Source organism: Leguminivora glycinivorella, chromosome 16 (genome assembly GCF_023078275.1).
Source record: "Leguminivora glycinivorella isolate SPB_JAAS2020 chromosome 16, LegGlyc_1.1, whole genome shotgun sequence".
Lineage (NCBI taxonomy): Eukaryota > Metazoa > Arthropoda > Insecta > Lepidoptera > Tortricidae > Leguminivora > Leguminivora glycinivorella.
The window spans coordinates 8,557,487-8,572,653 of NC_062986.1; the positions used below are offsets into that span (position 1 = coordinate 8,557,487).

At 37.7% G+C, this 15,167-nt stretch overlaps 1 protein-coding gene across 7 annotated transcripts in view; it reads right to left on the reverse strand.

Annotated features, from left to right (window-relative positions):
• LOC125235021 overlaps positions 1 to 15,167 on the reverse strand; it is a 78,685-nt gene that overhangs the window by 21,693 nt on the left and 41,825 nt on the right. The window contains exon 1 of one of the 7 annotated variants that reach the window (XM_048141472.1): positions 7,530 to 7,555. The exons of 5 other annotated variants lie outside the window; for them this stretch is intronic. The gene's annotated coding sequence lies outside the window, so the exon portion shown is untranslated. Of the gene's footprint in view, positions 1 to 6,849; positions 6,866 to 7,529; positions 7,556 to 15,167 lie in introns of those variants that run through there. One more of the 7 variants, XM_048141473.1, reaches the window with a different exon arrangement.

Sequence of the window (15,167 nt, forward strand, 5' to 3'; positions counted from 1 at the left end):
TTACGAAATACAATTATGAATCAGGCAATAGGTGGATCAGGATTACAATATTACGTGGGTACATTATTTATAAATAACTAATCTTGGCACGTAACAACCAAGTGGTCAATGTTTATCGTATTTACGAGTATCTTTCCATAAAGCGCCGATCACTATCACCAGGAACATATGTTATTTCTTTACTCATCTACGATAAGGAATATATATTTTATCACCCATTCGTAAACATTACATAATAGCATGATGAACACGAGTTCTGACTGTTATTCCAATTCCATGCAGAGTTCTATCAGATGAAATATTAGTACAAAGATGAGATTCATGAGACAGCACTTATTAGTCTGTGCATTTTTGTAACTTAGATAGGCCGCCGATTACACCGATCTGTGAGATTGCGGGCATTGCAGCGAGATAGCTGGGACGGACTACTGTTGCTGTGTTGCTTAGTAATCACATGACATGGCAGAGTACCTATTTGACTTGTCGTGGGATCACATGTTTTAGTAACTACTTTTAGTGAACCGCCAATAGTGTAGGCGGTGTATTGCGCGGTGTCATGACATCTTTTTGGAGGATAAAAATCGACACGCATTCATCATTGACCACAATTACACATGTTATTCAACCTCAACGTCCTCAGGCGAACGACCGCCCGAGCTAGGTAAGCTCCGAACATAGGGTCGCATAGGCAATTACGGTCAAATCAGTTCATGAGTCATGTTAATCATAGTTTTATGGACATGAATACGGTTTTTGCAAAACGATCTCCGGTCCGCTGCGTCGGGTGAATATGGTGGACAATTGAGAGCAAGGTTGAACTCAAATATTATAGTGCTCTTACAGAGCCTCGATGAGCATTTGTTTTATTGGTTTACTGTGAAGTGTGGATTCGAGCCACTTCCCACAAAGAACGAGAGGTGTTAAGATGTCATGTTAACAGACTCCTATTGTCTGCCAGTCTGGTGGTAAGACACCAGGGCAAGCCAACTCATACAATACCCAGATAGCCGCAACATAGATCACGCGTCTTTTTCTAATTGAGGATGAGTCTATTTCACGGCGATATAATTGCGCGCCGATCATGTACTAACCCTGCTGCCTATTTAAACTTAATTTATTTTCATGAACAAATTTACATACCTAATATAGGTACAAATCATTAATCAAAAGTTAAAGTACGCAATACGCACAAGATGAATTTGTGAGCCGCTGTTCTTTTCGCATTTTCATTGTATTTATTTAAAGCTTTCAAAATAGGTATGTATACCTAGTTAAAATTGAGTATGACAACTGTGCTATACTAATACGATGACAAGATTTGCATGCTTAAGAAATATGTATTACTACCTTACCCCTATTCCTATGGTATAATGTACTACTTATACACTGAACTTTAATGAATTTCGAATGTCATTTTCTAGTAAAAGAGTATAGGTAAATTAGTGCTGAAATGACCATGTGTACCTAAACCCGCCGCTGGTGTGGGAAAATTATGAAGTCGTTTACCTACTTTCAGAAGGCCATCAATATTGAGTAAGTACATCATAAATAATAGAACACGACAGACAATACAGAGGTAAACACCATTTCAGCATTTTCAGCTTGAAATAGATAAGAATTATTTCGAAACAGGTTATTAGTATTTTTATTTATTTAATCTTTATTGAACAAAAAACATTAATATACAATAGGCGAACTTAATATTATGAAGGCATTCTCTAACATTCAACCATGAAGGGAAAGCAGGGAGATAGTTGTAGGCGGTAACAAAATTACAAAAACAAAAGAACTATAATTAGGTACCTACTTTTAAGGAAACAATGCATGCAACAAAAATAATGACAGAGGAATAAACATACACAGAAATTGTGATATTAATACTAATACATAAAATTACATACATATAAGTATATATAATACATACAATCCGATGAGGTGTATAAAACAGACATACTACGAATTTTCTGAATGCCAGTTAAAAATGAGTTGAGGGAATATCATCAAGGCATTATTAATTTTACGTACAAATAATTATTATGATATATTATATTATGATTTAATCAGTGGAGGAAGAAGAAGGAGGCCTTTGCTCAGCAGTGGGACACAATAGGCTCATAATAAATAAATAAAATAATGATTTAATAACAACAATTTTTCAATGCTGTCGCGCTATCTTTTTGTCCCGTTGGCAGTGGAGACGTCGGGGTGTTGGTGTGCGGAGGGGAAAGCCTTTTTGGTCGAATTGGGGCGGCGGCTCAGCGAGAGAGGCCATGACCCTCGTTCCGGGTCTTTTCTGATGCAAAGGATGTCTATCGCAATTCAGCGTGGGAACGCATCGAGTGTGATGGGCACCTTTGCGTCTGGGGGGGCTTGGAACGAGTTTTGTGAATAGAATTTAGTTCTATAGTAATGTTAGTTTTAATTGAGTAGTGTTATATTAATTAGTATTTTTAAGTTAGTTTTACATGTACTTACCGATGCCTTTTGAATAAATAAAGTTATATTTTTAGCTATTATTTTTCAATAGGTACATGTCTTAATAACATAATAAGGATTTACTTCTGCAGTTTAAAATGTAACCCTTAGAAAACCACTACTACAAACAAAAACGTTACTTTTGATACTAACTGATCCTATCCATATCGTAAACAGATCTAATTTTTTACCTATATCAAAAAATAGTATCAGGTGTGGCATTATGACTTTATTATACAACGTGTTTCCGGTAACACTCAAAACCTCAGACACCCCAACTGATTTTTATTTCTTTAAACAATCTGATGGTTACTTTTTTTAAAATTGAATTTTTAATTTTCTGTACAGCTCTACTTGACTTTTAGCTCTACACTCAATAAAATAATTGCTAACTTCCACCATAAACCATAAAACTATTTATTTGTGTACGTTACCGCAACGACATAAGGTTTAACAATAGACAGCTAAGATGTCACTGTAAAACACTTTAAAGCTTTGTCATAGCATGGGGTCTCATCCGGAACAGTGCAAAATTATTTCCAAATAGAAGTCATAGATGGCGCTAAGTGTCACGATTGACGATTATTATTTTTTTATCAACTAGATTTAAAGGTATTTGAAGCGTCATAAATTAAGTACATTATAAATTAAATACAAACATCGATGACAACACAAATTTAATGCATTATTTTAGAAATTTTCAAAGAAATAATATCACGTAATATATTGCTACTGACTATGACGCAACAACGTGAACAACCTGCGCGCGACAGTATCGAGCTACCTAAATTTTATTGCATATTGTCACTAGATGGAGCTGCCACTATCTACAGTATACTGCCAACGAAACGGTGCGATTGTGTGCGTTCCGTTCATTGAGTTATATGTACTACGTACTATAGGCGACGTTGCCAGACGGAAACTCTGCACAAGCTGACAGATGCGCGGAGTGCGCGAAGCGGTAATTTACGCGTAGAGTAGTAAGTCCACCATCAGATGTGACACATTATTATATTCCGCCTGTCAAAATTATTTATTTATTTATTTACAACTTAAAAAATACAAAGTAAGCGATCACTGCCGCCCATGGACACCCGAAACACCAGGGGTGTTGGAGGTGCGTTGCCGGCCTTTAAGATGGGTGTACGCTCTTTTCTTGAAGATTTATCTTCTTCTTTAAAATACAAATATATACTTATATATATAATAATATATATATAGTGCGGTCAGTTTTTTTGGACAAAGCGTATCCATTGTTCTCTTTTTTCATGACCAGGCCAAAGAAAACAGCAAAAAGTGAGCGTGCTAAAAATACAATTTTACTCAATAACTATTAACAATCAATAAACAAATTAACTTTTTTTTATATTATAGTAACATAATTCATAAAGTAGTAAGTAGTTACCTAATAATTTTCCAAATTGAAATAAATATATTTCGCAAATCTATTAGAGGTGAAACACATTAGTAGGAACAATGAAAATGGCACATCTGCGTGGTTAACTTTTTAGTCTATGATTGCGTCACCAAAATCGCGGAAGCCTCGCTCCCGCTCGCGTGTTCGTAGAATATTCAGCTGTCGTGTCGGCCGATAATATTTGTTTGTGTGCGTTAATAATGTAGGTATACGTTTGTAGTAGTGTGCGTGACAAAAATGTCGTCTATTAAACAGCTGCCAATGATCGAAATTCAAATTAGTTGAACAATTTCCAATGAAAAAAAAGTTTGTAATGCATCGGTCCGAATTGCGGATACTAGTTTTATCATCTTTTAGTAGATATAATTGAATGTAAAATTATTTATTTTGCCTGACACTCTTGAGTATTTTTTTATGCCGTTATTTTAATTTTACAATATAATATTTGGAATATAGTGCTTTATAATTATTAAATATAAAACATTTTTTAAATACTTTTTGATACAAAATCATACTTCATTGATTTGGAACAACGCTTTTTATCGGACCTACATCCGACACTATCGGAAGCGTTTATCGGATGTAGGATGTCGATCTGACACCCGATATCGGATCGGATAATGTGAAAACGGCCTAAGCATTCACCGTTAGTGCGTTTTCACATTATCCGATCCGATATCGGATGTAGGACCGATATCCCATACACTGAAGCCGCCATTTTTGATTTTTGCCTTTGAAATCCTTCCGACATTTGCCACATGCACGACCGATGCGATGCATGCGAAATCAAACCTTATCGATATGGAAGTATGAGACGCGACGATTGCCGACTGGCTAGGATTTCCGAACGCACACGAATGCGCGCTCGGTCGCCGATCTGCGGCGGAGTGGGCCAAGACCTCGACGCGACGCCGTCAGCAACTAAGTACTACCTAGGTACTTATAAATAGTCAAGAGCGTTTGTATGTATGGAGAATTAACTCCTCCTGTATCGTCTTAAGGATGAAATGTAATAATATTCATTTCTATATTTCTAAGTAACTACGCGCCTGCTTTCGAGTGCTTTAAATTTTAACAAATCAATGCATCCTTTGGTCGGGGGCTGGGGCCTCTCAACTCAAGGTCGCCGGCGCGCGGCGCCGTGGTCGCGGGGCGCGGGGCGTGGGGTGCGGGGTGGGGCGCCGCGGATCTCGTTCATTCAATTCCGCTTGCATGTGTTGCGGACAGAGCGAGTATATTATACGTGCGCGGCGAGCACACATACAAGCCGCACGGCAACGCCATCTAGTAATGTTCGACTTTAAACGTCCATGTGACGTTATAGGTTTAGTGCGTGATAGCTAAAACAGATGTCGCAAGATGTTGCAGTTTGATGACTATTTCGACGTAGGATACTGATAAGAGTTTTGTTGGCCACGCGTGGCTACTAGCGCCATCTAGCTCTTTGAATGTGGATTAAATTTAGCCTACAGGTCTAGAATACTTAGGACGGCGCCCATTTTTAGTATGGGATTAGGTATCTGTACTAGTATTATTTGATCTGTGGTCATAGTAAACTTCAAATTGGACAGGTAATCGCAGTAAGCAAATTTAAACCCAATATTCAAAATGACAAGGTTGTAATTAGGTACGAGTTCAATTTGTTATGACTTATGATAAACAGTTATACTTCCGTGTGATAAACGTTAAGATTAAACTGACAAACAACGTCAAACTCGTAGCGGAAAAAATAATCGTCCAAGTAACCAGCCAGTATTAATACCCCTAAATACTGAAAAAGGTAAACAACCTCTAGCAATGCGATATACACAATGTTGTCTTACGAGTACAATAGAATAGGCACGTAAAAAATAACTAATAATACAAATTTAAATAAAAATATTACCCCCATCAAGATATAGCTCAATCGATTCTACTCTCGATTCTGAACAAACTGTTTTCAGGTTTTTAGTGTTAAGTGAAACACGGTGTATTTCGATACAAAACAAATGAGGAGTGTCTTTTCAAAAGGGCTTTATTTCTTTATGTCGACAGGTTATTTCCCTATGAAAATAACCCCTGTCGACAATGTCGACATATAGAAATAAGCCCTTTTGAAAAGATATTCCTTAAATGAAATCATATTTTCATTCAAACTCTCCTCATATAACATCGGTACGCGCGCGCGGCATGCCACCGAAGTACAAAGCACGCATTTAGTAGATAAAATAGAAAATGCCAGTGTACTAAGGGCACAATAACAGTACTGCTATTGATCGTTGGACATTATTTGTAATGGATCCAGCATAGTCATCGATACCGTTACTTTGCGCAGACGCGTGAAATTGGGCTGGAAAAATTGCGAATAGTTACTTTTATATATGTTGCAATGCGTAATTATCTTTGTTCATGCTTGTCTCTGAATTTTAAATAGGTACTTGTTATAATATTTTATACATAGAGAAGATATCTGTGGATTTTCTGTTTATTCAGTGACGGCGTTCCCCGTGTAATGACGGGTTAAGAATTGGACCACCCCCTTTCCTCCTGTAGGTGTCGAAGAAGTCGACTGTGGGATATGGCTTCGATTTTAATGTGTCATGAGGGCAATGGGGTAGCAGATTAGCAATCTGTCACTTCACTGCAATATCACAATTTCATTTTCTTTCAACTCCTTAATTGCTATGACTGGCACTGAAACTAGCGTTCCATGTGTTTTTTACCTACCTTTTTATTATACTACCTCTCGGGAATACAGGCATGAATGTATTCAATTATGTTATGTCCAAGTTTTTCAAGAAATTTACTTTCTGTATGTATTTTTTAAAATTTTCATTAATATGATATAATTATTTCATAGTCCTAGTGAATATTAGGTATATATATTCTTTGTTTCATAGTCAACAAAACGATTTGCTTAACATATCTTCATAAAAACTGTACGTCAAAATATAAAACAGAATAAAGTTATAACTTACAAAGAAAACTGATAACATAACGTCAGGAGGTAGTCATTCGGTGTATGCGTGATTGTATTGCATGCGTGCGCTTTGTGACATCATGCGGTTTATCTTCGACGTGCATGTTACATCAGCTATAATATCCTTAGTCTGTTCGGAAAGTGAAGAGTCGTGGAATGTATTGGACCTCATACATTTCACGATTCTTCTCTTTCCGAACAGACTCTAAGTGGTTATTATGTCTAAACTCTATAAAGACGTTCCTTGCCTAAAGAGTTCTTATGCTTCATGTGCAAAGGGGATGCTGATATTTTTTTTAAACTGTTTTCATTTTATAGGTTAAAACCTAAAAGTAATGATTAAAAAACCTTTGTTTTTCATAAAAATAACTGTTAAATATTTTACTTTTAGGGTGTGGTGTGCGCCCCCTGACAACTTTGTCGCCGGCAACTTTTTTATCTCTCACATCCAGTCTATGGGCTAGTATGGAAGTGCGCACACGTAACTTTTGTGTCCTACGTTAATTTTATTAGGTTTAACGTACAGAGACACACAAAATGTATCATGAATTTTGTTTTCATGTGACTAGACGTACTTTGTAAACAATTTGCCTTACTATGTACATTGTACACTGGCCGAAATATAGAAATTTAAATGACAAAGCGATGAGGCCCAAAACTATGAAAATTTTGGCTCACCAAAATGTGCCGATGGTAACCGGATGTAAGCATCCGGGTTATTGTGCACGAGCGATGTCCTCGCAGCATTTCCACAATATGACGTCGCGTCCAAATTTTTATACAGTTATCTGTATCGTGAAATCGCTGTCTGGTCTATGTGTTAGCGCTGTTGGACTTAATTTGCAATGCGAAATTGAGACTTGATTAACCGATGACTTCTGTATTTCTCAACATATCCAAGTATTAAACTGTCTGTTGTACCTGAGTATGTAAGTACATTTCAAGAATGATCCGTTTTTCAAAACGAGTAAGTTAAAATATACCGGCTTGTCCAACGGATAAATTTAAAGTCACGCCACGCCTCGAGGCTACGTGGCGTTAGCCTCAAGGTTGACTGGTAGAAATTTTCTTAAAGAATTAATAAAGTGCTGTAAGATTGTTTGTGCAATAAAGATTAAATAAATAGCCTAGGCTTCAGAGAAATGCTACAGATAGAACAAAGAAGAGCGATTTCTGCAAAGATCAAATTCATGTGACAAATGAAATGAAAATATATAAATGTAAACCTAAAATGATGGAATCAAAAATATTCTACGAAAATAATTGACGCATGCATACAGACAGAAACACATTGGAAAATAAAAATAAAGAAATGGTCAAAATAGTTGAAACATGTTAGTAGCGTAGCGGCATTGTCGTGTACAGCGCACAATTCAGCAAATCATGAGGCCACGTGATGACTTCTTATTTTAAGAAAGATTGTGTTAAAGTTTACGAAAAAATTTAAAACGGTTTCTAATCGCCACTAACAAACAGCGAATTTCCATACAATGTACGGTATAGAAATTCAAAGCGCGTCTTAAAATATTCATTATGTACGAATGAAAATTTGAGAATAGAATAACCAATGGTTTCACAAGTTCAATAAATATTATAAGTACGCAATGACGCATGCATTTGCAGGTTTGACCAATCGTGGGACAGACTCATGAGAAAACGAACAACAATATATGGGTCACTCCCATCATTCATCAATTAAAGAGCAATGCGGATGTCAGAAGTCCCGAGTAACTGTTGAAACTGTTCCATCACTTTTCATGTCCATTCACGCGGAACGGTGTGAAAACTGTTCGGACTATTGTAGAAATGTAGGAGGGGCTAGGTCGGCCGTGGGAAAGGCAGCATCCCGATCGGCCCTTGCGACATCCTGAAGGCGCACCCACCACCAAATGTACCATCACAATATGGACTCTGTTAGGCAGCGGAGTTTCATATTTTTTATTCTATTTTACGTCATTTGCGAAACGACTGGGCACCCCAGGTTGTTTGACTTATTATTAAAATGTAAGTAATAATATGTATAATACATATGAGTCCACCATCTGACTTTCCACAAGGCTGGCAACATATGCATGCTTTCATAGTAAAAAAAGCAAATGATAACTTTCCCCAAAGAGTTTATCTGTTTGTTTAGTGACAAATAATACCAATAGACATTTCAACACTATTACTGAAATACCATTTTTGATCTTATTATTATGTATGGACGAAATGGGTAGGGAATTACATTCCTTGACTGCACAAAGCAGTTATTCATGTGACGATAGAAATATTAATAGTCGTAGTCGGTTGGCACTTGGCGTACAGGGTGCGTAGCCGAATGGCAAAAACGCTCACGAAACGCTCATGAAACGAAACGCTAGTAGATATCTATCTCTATCGCTCTTGCGTATTGGCGCGACAGAGCCAGACTAGCTTTCGCGGCGTTTCGTTTTCGTTTCGCGTCGGAGAAATGCCATTCGGCTACGGGGCCTGATTATACATATTTTAGGTCCGAATCTATGGGGATTATATTTCCTCGCTTCATTGTTCGATATAATTATTGAGTTTACATTATTGTAGTTTATTTAATCTACTGGCAACATATTGCACGCTTATTTTAGAGATTTATAAAAAATAAGTATTTCAATTGCCTCTAAACCTTCCCCCCCCAACCTCAGGTCGGTGTCAACCGGCGGTGGCATCCTCATTATTTTTTCGTGCACGGCAACAGACGCACGCGTCCACTGCACTATCTTTTGATACTAAGTTTATCTTGGTTGTTGGCAATGCCAAAGCGTAAAACGCACTAACCAAGAAAAACAGTGGACTAGTATTTTTATCATCATCTACGGATGATCACACAACGCGTACTTTTAACAAGACGCGAGCCTGGGGTTGACCGTGAGTCAACACGAAGGCATAACTCATGTAAGACATGGTGATTCTATTACGAACACATGTTGATATGAACATTAGTTACTGAATGTTATCCGCGAGATAACACTAAGTAAGACGCGCATTCGCGCATATGGGTGAAATCTACACTGAGAGAAATTTGCATTGTGAATTTAACAAGTTCGACTTGTTGCGGTTTATCCGTTTGAATCAGCCAAACGTATGTTTAAAACTATATGTGTCAGGTTGTTTTTATAAAATCGACTTGTTGATTCAAATATATTGCCGATTCAAATGACAAGTAGCTTGTTGTTTGAACCAAAGAGCACGTAGGTGCTATTTTAACCAAAAATGAAACTGGTTGTATCTTCTCTCAGTGTACCCACAATTTTGGTACTATTTTTATTTTAGTTTTTATAAAACTAAATTATGGCTTGGTTTTTGTTCTGTTCAGAAAGCATCGTTGCTTTCTCGAACAAGAAGTCACGGAGACCGAAATGGTACATTCCGGACAACCAACTCGATTACCAGGACTCGAATTCTCCATACATCGAGAATGTTCCGGAGATCTTACCTGAAGACGCAACACCCTGCGGGTACGGCGCCAGGCTCAATTCCTGAAAATCCAGCTCCAAAAGTACCTGATTTGGACCCAGACCTGGTTACCGTGTTTAGGTGAATATACCGACCATACACCCATATTTGGGGAAAAATGTACGGTATCTTAGCCTCCCCTTGGTTATCATTAGTCCGCAAGGGTTTACCAAAGATTTGAAGGATAAGATATTAAAAGAATACCTTATCTCCGAAAATTGTACGCTTTTTTAAGCATTTAGATGCTTCATGCAGAAATTTCTGCGGCCATTACAGCCATGCTGTTTGTGGCAGCTGCCAGTTGGGTGTAGGCATTACAGCCATAAACCGAGCTATTACTGTTCTATTGACGTCTGATGATATATAAGATCACTGCTACCAAGCTGTTAAGCGACAGTTGTCGCATCTTATCAGACTTGCATTATTGCAAAACCCAAGCACGTACAAGGCTTGTCACACCCAGGTTATAAAAACCCTTCTTGACCATAATTCAAGATGCGGGCGATTTACTCTATGGAAGTAAACTCCCGGAAAAAATAAAAGCCTCAAAAGTAATTGAGAAACAATGCCTACAGATAAAAAAGTCTGTATATTCGGGAAAGAGCAACACGGCTCCATCAACTTCGACATCAACGTCGTCGGCGCGCAACCAATACCAGTTTCAGGGAAACGGGTCAGGCCCTCCTCGTTACCAGTCGAAAACGGCGGGATGGGGGGGGGGGGGGGGGGGGCAGTCAACCAACCCCGAACCCTCCAGCCAGACCAGCTGGCCAGGGCAAGCCCCGTGCCACTCCTCAACAATGAGTCAGTTACCTCACGCTGGTAAAATAAACTATTTTTTATGATTGCTGGTCAAAAATAACATCAAATGAAGTTATTTTAGATTCGCTTAAAAACGGTTGCTCGGTAACTTTTGAACGTCTGGTTTTTCAAGACGTTGTACTCCAAATAAATTGGGCAAGTAGTGAAAAAGCCGTTATGGAGGTACGTCCAAAATTTAATTCAGCTGGATGCAGTTGTCCCTTGCATCCCACAGCATGACCAGTTTATTTCGAGAACGTTTTTGTCACAAAAATCTAATGACACCAAACGTTTTATTCCAAATCTCGAAAAGCTGAACAAATTTATTCCTAGAGAACATTTCAAAATGGAAAACCACAGACCAACTGTTAAGCTTATACTTACCAACAGGTAGCTTCATGGCTACAGTTGATTTGAAGGAAACTTACCCACTGATTCTTATTGCGAGACATTGCCGCAAAAATATCTGAGCGTCCATTTTGAAGATGAAAACCCTAGTTTATTAACTTAAACGAATTTACGGCTTTGTCTTATGGTCTTTTTTAGCGCGGTATTTCATGTGTCGGGTACTCTTATGTAGAGTGTTTACGAAACGTAAACGTTAACCTACTAGAATGCTTGTGCTTTGTCATAAACTATACTAATAGGACATTAAAACCGCGACAGGTTTGTCGAGACTTAGGTTTTATGTTCAACTCAGTCGATTTTTAGGGTTCCGTAGTCAACTAGGAACCCTTATAGTTTCGCCATGTCTGTCTGTCCGTCCGTCCGTCCGTCCGCGGATAATCTCAGTAACCGTAAGCACTAGAAAGCTGAAATTTGGTACAAATATGTATATCAATCACGCCAACAAAGTGCAAAAATAAAAAATGGAAAAAAATGTTTTATTAGGGTACCCCCCCTACATGTAAAGTGGGGGCTGATATTTTTTTTCATTCCAACCCCAACGTGTGATATATTGTTGGATAGGTATTTAAAAATTAATAAGGGTTTACTAAGATGGTTTTTTGATAATATTAAAATTTTTGGAAATAATCGCTCCTAAAGGAAAAAAAAGTGCGTCCCCCCCCTCTAACTTTTGAACCATATGTTTAAAAAATATGAAAAAAATCACAAAAGTAGAACTTTATAAACACTTTCTAGGAAAATTGTTTTGAACTCGATAGGTTCAGTAGTTTTTGAGAAAAATACGGAATACTACGGAACCCTACACTGAGCGTGGCCCGACACGCTCTTGGCCGGTTTTTTTTACCTACGGGAAAAATGAGAGAAAATCAACGTGATGGTTAGAAAATCTCTGTCACTACACTCTTGTTCCGTTAGAGAATTATCTCAACTGATCGGAGTACTTATTGACGCATGCCCTGCAGCTAAATTTGGGTGGCTATATACTAAAATTCTAGAACGCCAAAAATTTCTAGCCTTGCAACGCGACCCAAACTATAGTAAGAAAATTAAATTACCGAAACTAATATTAAATGATCCGAACTGGGGGATGAATATTATATTCTCTTGCACACGGAGCGTCGAGATCCGAGGAAAAAGCTGTCCACATAAACCAATTGGAAATGTTAGCAGTAGGTATGTTTACCTCTTAATATTTCTTTAATGACCGTCGTTGTGACTGTTTTATATTAATTCGTATAGACAATACGAAAGCTATAACTGATATAAGCGATGAAAATCGCATGGGCAGCGTTTAATTTCGAAATTTGAACGACCCTTTCAGACGGATTTGGCAGTGGTGCGAAGAAGCGAAACCTTTGGTTTTTTTTTGCATCGTATATAAATATTAAATACGAAAGACAATATAGAAGTAGACCGGGTATCACGAAATGTGAATCTCGATACTGAATGGGAACTATCTCATGAAGCGTTTATACTGCTACGCATAATGTATACTGCTGGTGAGCCTGATATTGATCTTTTCTCTTCTCGCTCCAATGCCAAATGTACACTTACTTATCATGGTGGAAAGACCCAGATGCATCAGCTGTAGATGCTTTTACACTAGACTTTTATAGTTTCCCTCCATTGCCGATCATTTTAAAATCTTTAAAAAAGATAATTTATGACAAAGTAACAGGAAGTTTAGCTTCCCCGTCTGGCAATCCCAAGCGTAGTTTCCTTTGTTAATGTCACTAGTAAAATCCGATATTATTTACATGAGCCCCGAAGAACATAAGGTCTGTTCTGATCACAGCACCAGGAATCCGTTCCACAAGCTCCTTCTCCTGGGTGCAGCGGTGCTCTCCGGTAAAGGTTATCTGAGGAAACTTCATGTGATCGCATCTATTTCTAAAAACACCATTCAGCAATATAACGTTTCGTTTAAACGTGGTTTAAACTATGGTGGACATTTTGATCACAACTCGATCAAAACGTTTTTAGTAGTTCGATTAAGTTGATTCTAAGATTTTTAACGGATGGATCCATAAACAATCTAGGTCAGCATTATCCCTGTTTCTCAGGACCAAAAAAAAAAGAACAGTATGTTAAACGCACATTTAAAATGAGACCTAATTTTCCAAAATATACTTACTCACTCTTGGGATCCAAAAATAGTATTGGATTACATTGAAAAATGGTATCCAAATACGACTATAGAGCAGATTACCTAGGTACTAAAAAGCTTGTCGTATTATTGGCATTATGCACTACCCATCGCGTGCCAACATTCTTACTGATTAAATGAGTGAATATACACTACCCAAATGGGGTAAAAATTATCGTGTCAGATATAACCATCTGCCCCGACATACTTATACTGTTCCTTTCGTACCTTAAAGAAACGTGTCGCGCGACTTCGGTCCTTCGCGAGTATCTCACTCTAACAAGCGATAAAAGGGCCTCCGAACTCAGAACACCTCTTATTAACTGCGAAGCGCCCTCACAGGGACGCGATGGCACAGTCAATAAGCAGGTGGATAAAACAAGTACTAGCGGAGATCGGGATAGACGTGGCAACATTTAGTGCACACAGGCACTCGCCATGCTACCACGTCTACTGCCGTTTCGGCAGGGGTCAATGTTTGACATTATCAGAAAAACTGCGGGTTGGACCTCAACCTCGCAAATATTTCCTAAATTCTGCCATCGTCAAATAGTTGACGAAGACCTATTTGCAAGATCAGTTTGCTATAATTAATTATGAACTGTGTTACTGAATAAGACTGATCTTGTGTATAAATTACATAATTATGTAATTGCTAGTTGTTTAGTAATAATTATGTAACAAAATTGAATGATAAATATTTAATTTTGTTTTCACAATTGCCATCCGCAAAACTTTGTCTCTAAACAACTACAATAATGTAAACTTAATAATTATATCGAACAATGAAGCGAGGAAATATAATATATGATCAAACGAGCTTCGCAAGCGAAGTTCGATCGATATTATATGACTCGCTTCATTGGAAGATATAATTACCCTCCCTCCCGATACACCCAGATTCCAAAGTTTTGCTTGGAATAATCTCTGAAAATAATGAGGATGCCACCGCCGGTTGACACCGACCTGAGGGTGGGGGGGAAGGTTTAGAGGCAATTGAAATACTTATTTTTTATAAATCTCTAAAATAAGCGTGCAATATGTTGCCAGTAGATTAAATAAACTACAATAATGTAAACTTAATAATTATATCTTCCAATGAAGCGAGTCATATAATATCGATCGAACTTCGCTTGCGAAGCTCGTTTGATCATATAATATTAAGGCAATGTTCTGCCGTCAGAATGTAGCACTTTAACATTCAGTAAACAATAGAGTATCTTAGGTATACATACTATGCCTAAACAGTTTTTTAAAGTTTTCTCTGTAACATTAATGCATCAAGGCGGTTTGTTTACAGATGGCCTACTTCGAAACACGTTTGACGTGGTATTACTCCTGTTAGGTCCATAGTGCTCATGCTAAGGGTATAGCCGGATTGTATACCTATGTATATGTAGTGCTTTCACCAAATATCAGGCCTCAAATGTATTAGATTTAAAAAAAAATGCAAAAAAAGGAAAAACATTTTTATTTTATTTTAGCCTAAG